The sequence below is a fragment of the Gallinula chloropus genome (assembly GCF_964237585.1).
Source record: "Gallinula chloropus genome assembly, chromosome: 1".
In the NCBI taxonomy this organism is placed as follows: domain Eukaryota; kingdom Metazoa; phylum Chordata; class Aves; order Gruiformes; family Rallidae; genus Gallinula; species Gallinula chloropus.
Window position 1 is genome coordinate 35,867,188 of NC_140085.1, and position 12,798 is coordinate 35,879,985.

Genomic DNA, 12,798 nt, shown 5'->3' on the forward strand with positions numbered 1-12,798 from the left:
TGCTGCAACAGAATTTTCATAATAATTATCTTCTTAAAAACACCTGCTGGTACTTGGTGTGGTTAAATAGGAAAAATGTTATTAAATAAAACATTTGTATGAATTTTTGCCAATGTTTGACACATTTTACTAGATTACTGTTATTGAATTATGTTGATGGTTTTACCAATATTTTTTCACATTTAAAACACTTATTGTAATGTTTACAAGCAAAAGAGACAGCACGTTCTAAGCATTGATTGGTTAACCTTATGATTCAGGTGAAGTACTACGTTGTCACTGTACACTGGTATTCTGTGTTGTGTAACAAAGATGGAACCTCAGTTGACTATGCATTTGGCAAAAACTAACATTTGGAAATAGGAAAATTTGGAAAAAGCTTTAAAAATAACAGAAGTGCAGTTCTCATTTCTGCTTAGTGCTCTTTCCTTGCCCTAAATTTATCTTGTGTCATACAGTCACTTCTCATTTCATTACCGGATTATCAGAGTTGCACAAGAGTAAGCAAATAACAATGCTATTAATTTTTTGTTCCTGAATCATTTTCTTTAATTTTGATCTGGGCTATTAGAATATATTATGTCATAAATCGTATTGAAGAAAAAACCTCAACACCCTTCTTTATGACATAAGCTGTCAACATTTACGCACTTAGCAATATACTGATACAGAGCAGAACTATTTACAATCCCATCCGGTATTATGTAAAATTACCAATAAAATATTTTTGTGAATACAGATTTTGCATTTTTGTTTACAACCAATAAGTGTTTTGATACACACATACAATCCATGTATAGATTTAAAATTATAGATTCAGGTTCAGTACAAAAGTCCATTTAGCTCCTTTTAGTGAGGTAGTCCACTTACACTCCTGTGATTCTTTTCTTTTCCATTCAAAATAAATATATTTTTAAGCCCATGTAAACGTTGGATTGACCTTCTTGGTAGTGAATCCAGCCCCAAATTATTACCATCGTATGATACGTCTTCTTAACAGCTAAGAAAATGGATTTTTGTAGCCCCTGACAATTGTGATGTTTGGTGGTTTCTTGTAGTAATGTATTTTTCTGTTTTTAATGCAGTACTTCTACAGGCACAATGGTACTGTTCTATTTTGTAAGATGCTAGTTGTGAAATACAGTTAGTTGCATAAAATGAAAGTCTGATGTGATATCTGAGAACATACATACCTCATTCCTTGGTGTTGCTGTTTAAACTTTTTAGACATCAAATGTTAAATATAGGCTATTTCAGATGGATAACTACTGACCTGTTTATTATGTATTCTGCTTTATCTTACTAAATAGGATGTCTGTTCATTGCCATTACCTGGCCAAACCTTAGTATCTGTAAGACAATGCATTTTGAGGTTCTTAAATGTTTTTGGGGCTGGGCTGGTGTTCCGAAAAACACACACTAGTTTTTAAAAGAAAAAGACATGCTTCTCAACTTTATTTTTTTATATTTTATTTTTAGGTGGGACTATTTGCAGAATATACTGATGTAATGGATTACAAGAGAGCTGAAACTGTTTAAAGTAAGCAGTTTAATAATAGCAAATCTCATTGCAAGATGTTTTATGAAATGTGTTTTTAATTTAAAATGTAATGAATGCTAACACATTTCAGAGTTCTGTGCAAACAAATAATAATCTATTACCAGTAGTTCACTAAATGGGAAACGTATTTTCATTTAACTTTATATGAATAAACCACCCAGCACTGCCAACAAGAGGTCTCTTTGTAACTTCAGAAATAAGTAGCCACTTGGTTTGGAAGGAAGGGGAGGATGGAGTGGATTTTACTATGATTCAACTGTCTCTAGAGAATAATCTCAAGAATGTGGTACAAGTATGGTCACAATCACAAAGAATGCAGAAAAGTCTCACTGTCCTTTATGGAATTAGACATAAAAGCAATTTCTAACCACAGATGCAACTCAAGTCAGTGAGGATCTAAAAACTGAGCTGTGGTGGTTTTAAGTGAACTATTATGTTGCCAGTGTTTACAATGCAATGATGCCTTTTTTGGCATTAAACAAAGTTAAGGTAATTCTTGCTTGTTTGTGATTAAAGGGACGTAACAATACTGACAGCAGAGTAGACAGATTGTAAGTAGAATATGGCATTCGACTCTGTTCACAATGTTATAATTTAAATGAACTTCGCTTCCATAATTTCTAAATAATTTTGACTTGTAGTAACCTGAAGTCCTTTTTCTAACTGTAAATATATTTAAAAGCATCTTTGCTCCATTTATAAAAAGGTGAAAATTTAATGTTGTAATGTGTTTTGATTAGCTGCTTTCCTCTGTGACTGCTCTTCGCATAAGAACCGTTACTTGTTAAATTCTATATATGCACCAGTCTTCAACAGCTCTGTACATCCTGGGTTGTTCATGAAATGGTGACCCAACAAAGACAAGCGTGATAGTGTTCCATGTAAATGACTTCCTTTATGTTCTGATGGATTGTCCGGCTTCAGAAAAGAAAAGGGAGGGGAAACGGGGGAAAATGAAGTATAATTAGTTCATTGATAAAGTGTACAATAATTCAGTCTCTTATCGTCCTAAATTCACCATTAATTATAGAGAGTATAAGGAAAAGAACAAATCTACAGTTGTAGACGATGATCCTTTTTCCCCCCCCCGAAATTGAGTCTGTATAATGGAGATAAACAAAAGTTGTTCCACTTAGTGGCAGGCCACATTATGGCATGTGAAGTCTTGATTCTAACAGAAGCCATAGTAAAAAAATTACATCAAAAAACTTTTAAAATTCTTGATATTGAAAGTCTTGAGTTTTATGCTGTTCCATGTTTCTCTAAATGCTGTTTTGTGGCATAGATTGTAAACTCTCAACAGCTTTTTTGATTTTATAGTTAGCCATGTAAGAGAGAATACTTTTTGTCATTTGTTTCCCCCAGTTCACTCTAGTGTTCAGGCAGGACTTCTAACCTTGACACAAGTGTGTGGCTCTGCATCTCATGCTCTCCAGTTTTTCTCTCTCCTGTCTCGAAAGCCTGACAGTTTCCCACACTATGCTAATTGATTATGCTTTGTTGTACAGGATGGATTTGGCATGGAACTGCCTATTGTGCACTGCTTATGTACAACCAGGGTTCTTTAACTGTATCTGCTTGTTTTTTCTCTGTCACATGCCTTTATTTGACTCTGCTCCCTACGTGGGAGTCTGTGTATGCTTCCTTTCAAATAGCAGAAACTCTGTGGAAGTAGAAATGCAATTTAATGTCACTTCTCCAAAGGCAGCAGCAAGTGCTGTACTTGCAGTAAATTTGGCCTGTGCTTACTCAGGAATAAGATAGGTAAGATAAAAAGTTAATGCTGGTTTTGGCTTTTATAGTTTGTAAATGTGTACTTCTACCAATGTTAAGATTTGGGTGTGCTGGGAGATACTGTTAGAGCTTTTAAAGGTTTTTACCAGAAATTATGCTCCAACTTACATCAAATCAGTCTCAGTTTGAACGGGTTTAACTTCACAAACTACCAAAAGCTGCACAGTAAAATCAGTCAAACTGGGGAAGCTCAGTTGGTTTTCTTTTGTACTGTCAAAGATTTAACAAGAGGAGAAATTCCTCTTGTAAAAAAGAGATTTAAGAGATTTTTCAAGACAAGTCAGATAATGAGCTTAGTTTGACAGCTAAAGATCCCACATTTTAGTAATAATTAACAGGATCTAACTACTAACTCAGAATTGGATAAGTATTTCACAAGTTAATTGCAAATTGATGCTTTACCAAAATGATTGTCACTTCCTGTCTAGGTGGGTGCGAATGGAGTGAACGGTGCAACAGCGATGGGTAGCTGCTTGCTAGTAAATGGTGTTAGCCAACAGCAAGTGATGTTTAAGTGACTTTCCTAAGACATTGCAGAAGGAGATTGCAATATGTCTATGAGCAAGGGCTAGGAGTCCAGGTGCCCCTCCCCAGCATGAGCTGTACCACTGGATTCAAACTGTGAAAGAAAATTAAGTGAACAAGCAAATTGGTTTCAGATCCTAGAGGCTTAGTAATGCAGGGGCTGGGTGCAGCTTCTGTTCAACTCTATCAGGGAAAATTAACAGTGAACCACCACTGTATGATACCTGTGGGAGATGGCTTTGATCCTCATCTTGCCCCTTTTATTACGAGCAACAGATAAAAGTCATCTGAAAGAACCTGCTCTGTCTACTGACATGGAAGATTTTAAGAGCAGACAGTTTAATGTGCACAGGAAGTTTACACTGTACTTTTGCAGAGTTAAATATGGAAGATGAAGAGCAAAAGTGTAGCTCAAATGACTATTGCTAAGAATGGTCACAAGAAATTGCTGTGCCATTGCAGGTTTCTGAAAGACAAAATGGTGACACTGTCTGATCACTGCTTATTCAAAAAGAAAATTATCACTAGAAAAAATACTGTTCCAGTAACAATAATTTAAAGAATAGTTCAAAAACATTAATTATTTTATAGAAAGTATGGCATATCTTGAGAGAGAGAGAGCAATATCTGAGCAGAAGACCTTCAGGACTACATTTTCCACCTGGAAAAGTGTAATCTTTAATAAATATTGATCTTAGTCAAAGGGCTTGCAAAGTGAACAAGGTCCCTTAAACTTTAAGATTTTAAGAAGTCTGGCTTTAGACCAATGGAGCTGTAACTTACAATGCAGTTATAGAGAAGACAAATGAGGAAAAGAGAGTATTAATCTATTTTTATAATTACCTGCTAACCATGTGCTCGTAATTTCCTTCTTCTGTTTGAAGAAGCAGAAGTATACAGGAGGAAATACATGTAACCAGAGCTAATGAAATCTGGCTCTTTACCCTCTTCCCAAGCTCACTAGCTTGTACAAACTACAAATCCTGTTTGGGTCAAAGGCAGCCTCAGGTACTTTGTCACTGGAAAAGGATGGAGTTCTTCAGTCGTTTTGCATCTGTGAGTTCAGGCAAGTGAGTGGTCAGGCTGATTATACTTTCTGAATACCCTCTTTGGGAATACAGAGAGCCAATCTGCTATTTATATGCATCTAATATATAACAACCACCCACAAATAATCTATTTCAAGCACATCCTTTGCACAGAATAAATCAAAATACTTCAGTGCCAAGCCCAGTTCCTGGTGGTGCAGATCTCTGAGCAGGCAAATCCGCCACCTGACTGATGATCTCTTACTGTAACAGCCCTTGGCTATGAATTAATCTCAGCAAGGGAAATCTCTTAAGATTACATGTAGTTGCTGAGTATCGCTACTCCCACCTCTGAAGGAAACACATTCTAATTCTTCTCTCTCTCCTTTTTCCAAGTACTTCTGTAGTGTAAGTGAATGCAGTGAGTTTGAAGTAATTTGTCATGCCTACTTTTCTAAGTGGGAAATTTGACTGCTATTCCCAGTTCTTCAACAGTATCTTGGTTTCTGTAAGACCAACAATGGTGTGTGAAGCTTAGAGGTCATCTCTCAATCCTGTCACTGTTGTTCTTGTCTCTATATAATTGACTTACCAAACTGATTCTAGCTGAGCAAGCTTACACCAATCCCTTACTATTGAAGCATTCTTGCATGCCAGTTACTGGTCCTTATCTGCAGTTCTGCAAAGGTCTGATTCCATTGCTGGGAGGCTTCCAAATGTAAAAAAGTAAGCAAAATGCTCTCCAACTGTTGGATGCATAATGTTGCCACGTAACTTGCAGTACCTGGAGGCTTTTTGAAAAGTTCAAGAAAACACTCTTGGTACCAGCTGGAGGAGGAGATCTGAGGAGCCTGCACAGATGCTGAGTGCTTGCTCAGCTTTCCTACAGAAATTCTGAGCTGCTTCTGTTTCTACAATGTCAAACACCTTCAAAAACCCTCAGTCCAACAAAGAGGATAAGGAGGAGGAAAGAACAAAGAAATTGTGTTTTCAGAATAATACCTAGAAAAGCCACTATATAATGGCTTCTTTGTGTGTTTAGTATTCCTTTCTCTGTGTACTGTATTGGAAGTAGGCAGCATCCCACACTTCTTAGAGGTGGGTATTGCTTTATAATTCTTGATACCTGTTAGTTCAGTGACTTGGCCTAAAGATAGCTGTAGTGTTTTGTGAATTTCATAGTAAATACATTTCTCTCTTGGGTACAGGTCATTTATTGAAAGGGCAGTGGTTTTGATTAAAGAGCTAGTCAGGAACAAAATCGATTCCTCTTGTACGTTTGGACACTACCCGGTTTTAAAGGATCAGATTCCTGGACTACTAGGAAAAGGGTAACTATTGTGTTGAAAGAGTAAGAACCCAGAGTAGAACAGATGTGGCTTCTAAAGAGAGTTTTGTGACTGGTAGTTTGCATGGCTGTTTCAGTGATTATTCCACACTGTAGCCTGTTAGTCTTGAAGCGTTGGTAGAGCATCCTCACAGACAAAGCTACAGCGCTGTCAGATGCTCTTTAAGTTTACTAAGTGCCTTATACAGAGCATCACTGAGGCAATGGTTCGATTGAAAGGAAGTTGGATAAAAGATTTACTCCTCTGGATGGAGTCACAGGTTGTCAGTTGTAACCAAGGTGATCTTCCTGGTTATAGCACACTAGAATCTTTTGTTTTATTGCTGATACAAGTACCTAATAAGAAACAGTCCAGAAATTTCTGAGGCTTTCGGTTTGTAAAACATTCTTTGGAGATTTTTTCTTCTAGTCAGCTGTGAGGGCCTGCTGGAATACCACAGAGGTCAGCAAAACTTCTGAGTATTTCTGGATGCTTTCACACTTCTCAGTTTCTCAGTCAAGGCCAGAGTTAACTTTCTTGGGAAGGGGTACACAAGTTGGTTTTACTCATAGGGTTTATGTTTATCCAGCAGTAGGTTTTAAGATTTATTGTCAGAAAAAGGGCTTGTTTTTTTGAAAATAAAAATCTTACCTGCCAGGTGTCTTCCCCAAAACGAGTAAGTGCCTTTTCTGTTCTGACTCTTAGAAGTATTTACTTTGCCAGGTTGAATCTGAATGTCCTGCATAAATGAATGATTGGGTACCGAGTGTTACCAATGGCTTGAAATCCTTTCACTGAAAGAACAAGAGACAGAATGTAAGCCACTCGAATTATTTTGAGACCTGATGTTATCAGAAGTTTTATAACTGCTGTGAGTAGTGTACTTCTAAGAACAATGTAACTTTTCAGGAACTTGATATTGATAGGAAATAAATATTTATTAAAAGAAGTATATTAAATAAATATTTATTTACCACTGTAAGAAAGAGAAAATGCTACACCGTGGGGGCAACAGTCTTGCTGTTAGCAGTCCTGACTACTTAATGGAAAGAAAAACTGAGGCTCTGAACTCTGGCTGTAAAAGGATGCGTGGTATTTGGTGAGAGATTGGGACTGTGAATCTTAGGTCCACATTCTAATAAAGTAATTCTTCCTACCTAAGTTTTTACCAATTCTCAAGCAGAAAAGAAAGCATGAGCAGATATCAGTAAGAGGCCCTCTGGTTTTATTGGTGCTGCTTCCTATCTCTAGAGGATTTTTTTTTAATTTTTTTTTTTAAACTTTGCTCAGGACTGGTACAGCTGAAAGTATATTTTCCCTTCATTCTTAAGCCTAGACTTTGAATGGAGTTTCTCTGAGACACTTTTGTAGTGAAATCGTATTCCCTACAAACATTGACGACAAAAATAAACATCTCCGTGAACAAACGATTGTGTGTGGTTGTAGTTTTTTAATATATGCAAGTTTTGTTGTAAAAAAAAAAATCTAAAGGTACTTTTAAGAAAAACAATCAACATATTGGGCTACTCTTAAAAGGTCTTTTTGTAGCAGTGAGAAAATACAGTTGGCATCATGAGATGCTGCAAGTTTTCTGTCTGATAAACTGCTCAGTTCCAGTTAAGCACTCCTTTAAATACGATGCTGCATTGCCTTCAGCCGTGGTAGTAACCCCATTAGGACATGGCCTTAAACTGACCTCTTCCCAACATCATGTACAAGATGTTATTAAACAATTTAAAATTCTGAAAATCTTGGCAGAAAAGCTGAAGGGAAGGGATTGGGAAGAAAAAAGACTCAGTAGGAATCACAGCGCAAAGACAATTTTCCATAATAAAAGCTACACAATTAATGGACCTGTTTTTTAAATTAACAGCTCTATACTTATTTCACATTGATAAACCTACAGTTGATTCTAGATGAATCACAGAATCACAGAATCGTAGGGGTTGGAAAGACCTCAAGAGATCAATCGGGTCCAACCCCCCTGCCAAAGCAGGTTCCTTAGGACAGATAGCACAGGTGGGCATCCAGATGGGTGAAGATAAATAGGTGTGTTTGAAGCACATAACAGTGGTATTGAAATGCCTTCTCCAGGAATAAATTAATGCTTTTTGCTTGTCAAGAATCTGACAAGAGAGAACTTTTGGTGAATACTCTTGGTGCACTATATTCAATCTTAACTGGCAGTGGTGATGCTTAGGGTGTGTTATGATAAATAAAATGGTAAATAAAATGATTAAATTCTTCAGAACATTTTTCTAAATGTGTTATTTGTATGAGCTAGGAAAAAGTGCAAGAAATAAAAGTGAGCAATTTGGGGACAAACAGCAGACTTTGGAAACTTGATCTGAAAACCCCAAGAGGTCTCTGCTGGTGTCCTGGCAGTGGTGATCCATTAACCCTTTGGCTATGATGGAAGTTGAGATGCTCCCAATGGAGAGTACTGCATCCAAGGCAAGAAACTTGCATGCATCTAAGCTTCCACGCTTGCAAATTAAAGTAACAACTGAGGTAAGAAGCTTGAGAGGAAGGCTTAGTCTAAGGCCTCATCCTGTTGTATATACAACTACTCTTTGTTACTAAAAGAGGTTCTAGAAACAATGGTCTGTGTAGATTGCCTCAAGCTTTCATCACATTACATGACACGTTACGTGTTCAGTTCTCTCCAGATGGTTTGTTGTTTCTGATGCTTTGTGGCATGAGGCTACAGTCCTACGAGGCGCTCTCGAAAGGACCTGGTTCCCTTCTAAACAAGGACAAGTCAGGAGTTTCCCAGTTGTGCAGCAGGTGACTGAAGTGTTGGCCATGAGTACATTAACACATCCTTGCTCCAAGGAGGCCATGTGGGAGGCTGATACATCCTCAGGTGCAGAATGCGTCCGATGCACCCTGCAAGTGTGCCTTGCTTTTAATGCCACCCTGGGCATAGGTCCCCCAGTGCAGGCAGAACCGGTAGTAAACTGTTGATACAACTACCAACTTTGACATTACTACCAAGCAGAAACACTGACTTGTTCAAAACTAAATTGGCTTCCGATACCAGAATGGGGCTATTGTTACTAATTAAGGGAGTCTAATTTAGTCTACTTAGTTCCTTATTTTGAAAGAATAGAAGGAATTCAAAAAAGGAGGGCAATCTGTAAAGCCTTTCTATCACCCTTCTATTAATTTCTTTCCTCTGTTTACTGTTTGGTAAGTCTGCGACACAATTATGTGTCTGGAGATCAAAACAAATTTCTTAAATTCCACACAAATGTTTTGGCAGCCATGGGAGATCACAGCGTTCAGCATGCCTGGTGCCTGGAGATAGCTTAGGACAGCCTCCAATTTTATTTTATTCTTTCTTGCTCTGTAAGAAAATATAAGAGTAAAAAAAATAAATCTTTCTAAAGTTGGGGATAAGGGATAGGTGAAGAAAGGCTGGGTAATCTATTACTGCCATCATGAGCCAGCAGTGCTTGAAGGCATTTTCCACATTTCAGGCTCTTAAGTTCAGTCCAGCACAGTATCTATCTCAATTGCTCACCAACCCTGCTGCCAATTGGGCAGTAGAATAGTTTGCAAACACAGCTGTAATGACAGATCAGACCAATCAGGATAACATCTGTACACTCCAGGGAGTGGCACAGGACTCAGCAAGGTGAGCTGCCTGCTCACTCTAATTGAGAACTGTGGGCATGACTAAGCCTACTGGCCAAGTAGAAGGATACTCAGTGCCCGAGCCTGTTACGCACCCCGGGCGTTTGTCTGCCATGTGGCTGTGGCAGTGAGTTTTAAAAGGGTCAGTCAGTACAAAAGAACTATCATGTATTTAATGTCTTACCTCTTCCTCCTGGGGATTCAAGCTTTAACCTCTTTAAACAGCTAGTGCTTTTGACTGCTCTAATCTGGGTTTCAAATTAGGAAATATGGAAATCGTGCAGCCCACAGAGAAAAGGATGTGGAGAGATGAGCGCCGGGACTTCCTTTCTCCACCCTTGGCATGCCTCTACACTGGTTTACAGCATTAAGCCGTACTTGAAAAGGACCAAGGAGCAAAACCAGGGTACAGGTAAACAAAATTAAAAGGCAAAATAGCACATGGGCTTGCGAGAAACTGCCAAAGTAAATCAACTCTTTGCCTGGTTTGACTGACGGCTTTCCAAAACCTCTCCTTGCTGAGTGACCACCTTTCTTTTCCATTCCAGGCTATGCTGCTGTTCTGACATAGGGGCAACTGGGTCCCTGGCTCACTGCCTCCAGACTATCACCTGGCTGACATTCTGAATGGCTCTCAGAGCCCCCGACACACCTCCTTAAACCTCCGTTTCTTCCTGTAAGGGCAGCTGGCAGTTGTCATTGAACTGTTGTTGTTCTAGCTGTTTTCTAGATGCGATTCCACTGCCCTGGCCATGCAGGCTTTTGCACTTGAAAGAATGAATACATAAAATTTATAAATTGTTTGCATCAAATATGAAAAGAAGAAGCTAAAAATAAAAAGTAGTTTTCACCCTGTGGCCTGAGGATCTCATGAGCTAATGTGTTCCTTCCAAGAGTCTGCAGAGAGGTGACTGGATGAGCATACTTACTACAAGTAGCATTAAATTCATCGCATGGAGTCTGCCCTGATACTCCAAAGTGGAAAAGGTAGAAAATAAAGGATTCATTTCAGAGGAGTTAATGTCCTTCATCTTAAAATTCAAACTTTCATGCTGTAAATCAGAGTTGGTATTGTGTGTGATTACCATTAGTAAATATTTATTCTATTACAAGGGAAAAAATACAACCTTGTATTGTAGCAGCTTAAAGACCCGATCTGGGTGTCAGAGGACTCTGCGCTTGATGCTGAAATGAACATCACTAGATAAGGACTTTGGAACGTGAGTATAGTTACAGATAAACAAACAAACACCAGGCCTGCTGGCTTTACTTCTGTATTTTTGTATGAGGTACATATTTGCATAAGTAGAGATGTTTGTTTTGACTCCTTCCATGGGTACTTTAAATGCAAATACCTGTGCCAGGTATGGTCCTTGGAGAATTTCAGATGAGGCAAAGGAACAAAAGCCCAGCATTGTGAATTCCCTTTGGACTGGTGTGTTGGAGCTCCATATTTATAAATATTTCCAGTAAAATAAAAGGCTTTGACACACAAATACAGGAAAAAAAAAGTAAAATAAAATTCTCTTTCTGCTTTCTTAATGGAGTAAAGTGCAGGAAATTGTGCAAGTCTACATATATAGAGGCTTATTTATTTTTTTAGGACACGGGAGTTGAACTTTCTTAAGAGGAATGATACAAGTATTTTGACTCTCTACTGTTTAATAACTTGTAATTAAATACATTTTGAAGTTAACTGATGAAAAAGAAATTATTCAAATTAGAAGAAACCAGGAGTTTTGCAAAGTATCACCCCACTTCCCAAAGAGTTTACAATGCAGCATGTTTAATTTTGGGTAGTATTGTCCTCAGCTGGGTATACTGCTGATACCAAAAGTACCTGCGAAGTATTCTAAGCTCCTGCTTACAGTCTAAATAGGATAAATGCACACTGCAATATAAAACATCATAAAATGTGAATGCAATACTATTTTGGTCATCAATAAAATTTGATTTTGAGAATTTTCATTAACACGTTGGGGGCTGATGCAGGGTGATTTGAAGAGTAGATACAGTAAGAGTAGGAGGCACTTGTAACAAACTAAATCCTTCTCTTAAAAATGAATTGGAAGAAAAGAAGAATTGTGTCAGTCAGCAGCAGCAGCCAAGGGGCATTGCCCCAAGAAGTCTGATGATGCCATGTGCACAACACATGGTAGTAAAGCAGTTTCCCCTTGCTTATCCAACCTTATCATAGAGAAGTGTTGACATTGCAGGTTGTAGAAAGGGCACGTGAACATCAAAGAAAGTGTCTGTGCCTTTGAAAAGCCCTTAACTGGTCTGTACACAAGACAGCACTGACACAAATCTGTCAGCACAAAGTCTTATTGCTCTGCCAACTCACCTAATGGTTTAACTTCCTGAAGGAACAAAACCAGAAGGAATTATACGAATGCATCTGATTAGGACTGAGGTTTTTTAATTAGCAGAAAGCTGGAGTGGAAATTGATTTCTCTCTTTGTTCTCTCTGTTGCATCAGATAATCCCCTTCCATAATTGCAAATAATTTTTTTTTTCCAGTTGATCTCTCTCTTGATCTATTGAGTTGGTAGAATGTTGGTTTCATTTTCTGGCACACAGTAACTGCTCTTACGACCTTTGAACACACTTGCAGAAGTATAAGATGCTGATTCTTTTAAAAAATCAATTGCTCTAACTACTTATTCAACATCTGTAGTTCACTAAGATTACTGTTTTGTTTTTTTTTTTTTAATTTCAGCTGTTTTCCTGGGCATAGTAAATAGAACTGAATCCTAAAGATACAAAAGTTATCGTGGGCTAAGCAAGTAAATTCCAGTCAAGAAAAGGATTTCAAAATTTTAAAATAGTAATAAATGGAGAGAACCTTGCATCTGATTGTACATCCTTGTGTTTTAAGTTAATTGAAGACTAGCAAATGTTATAGCATAAAATGTTATATATG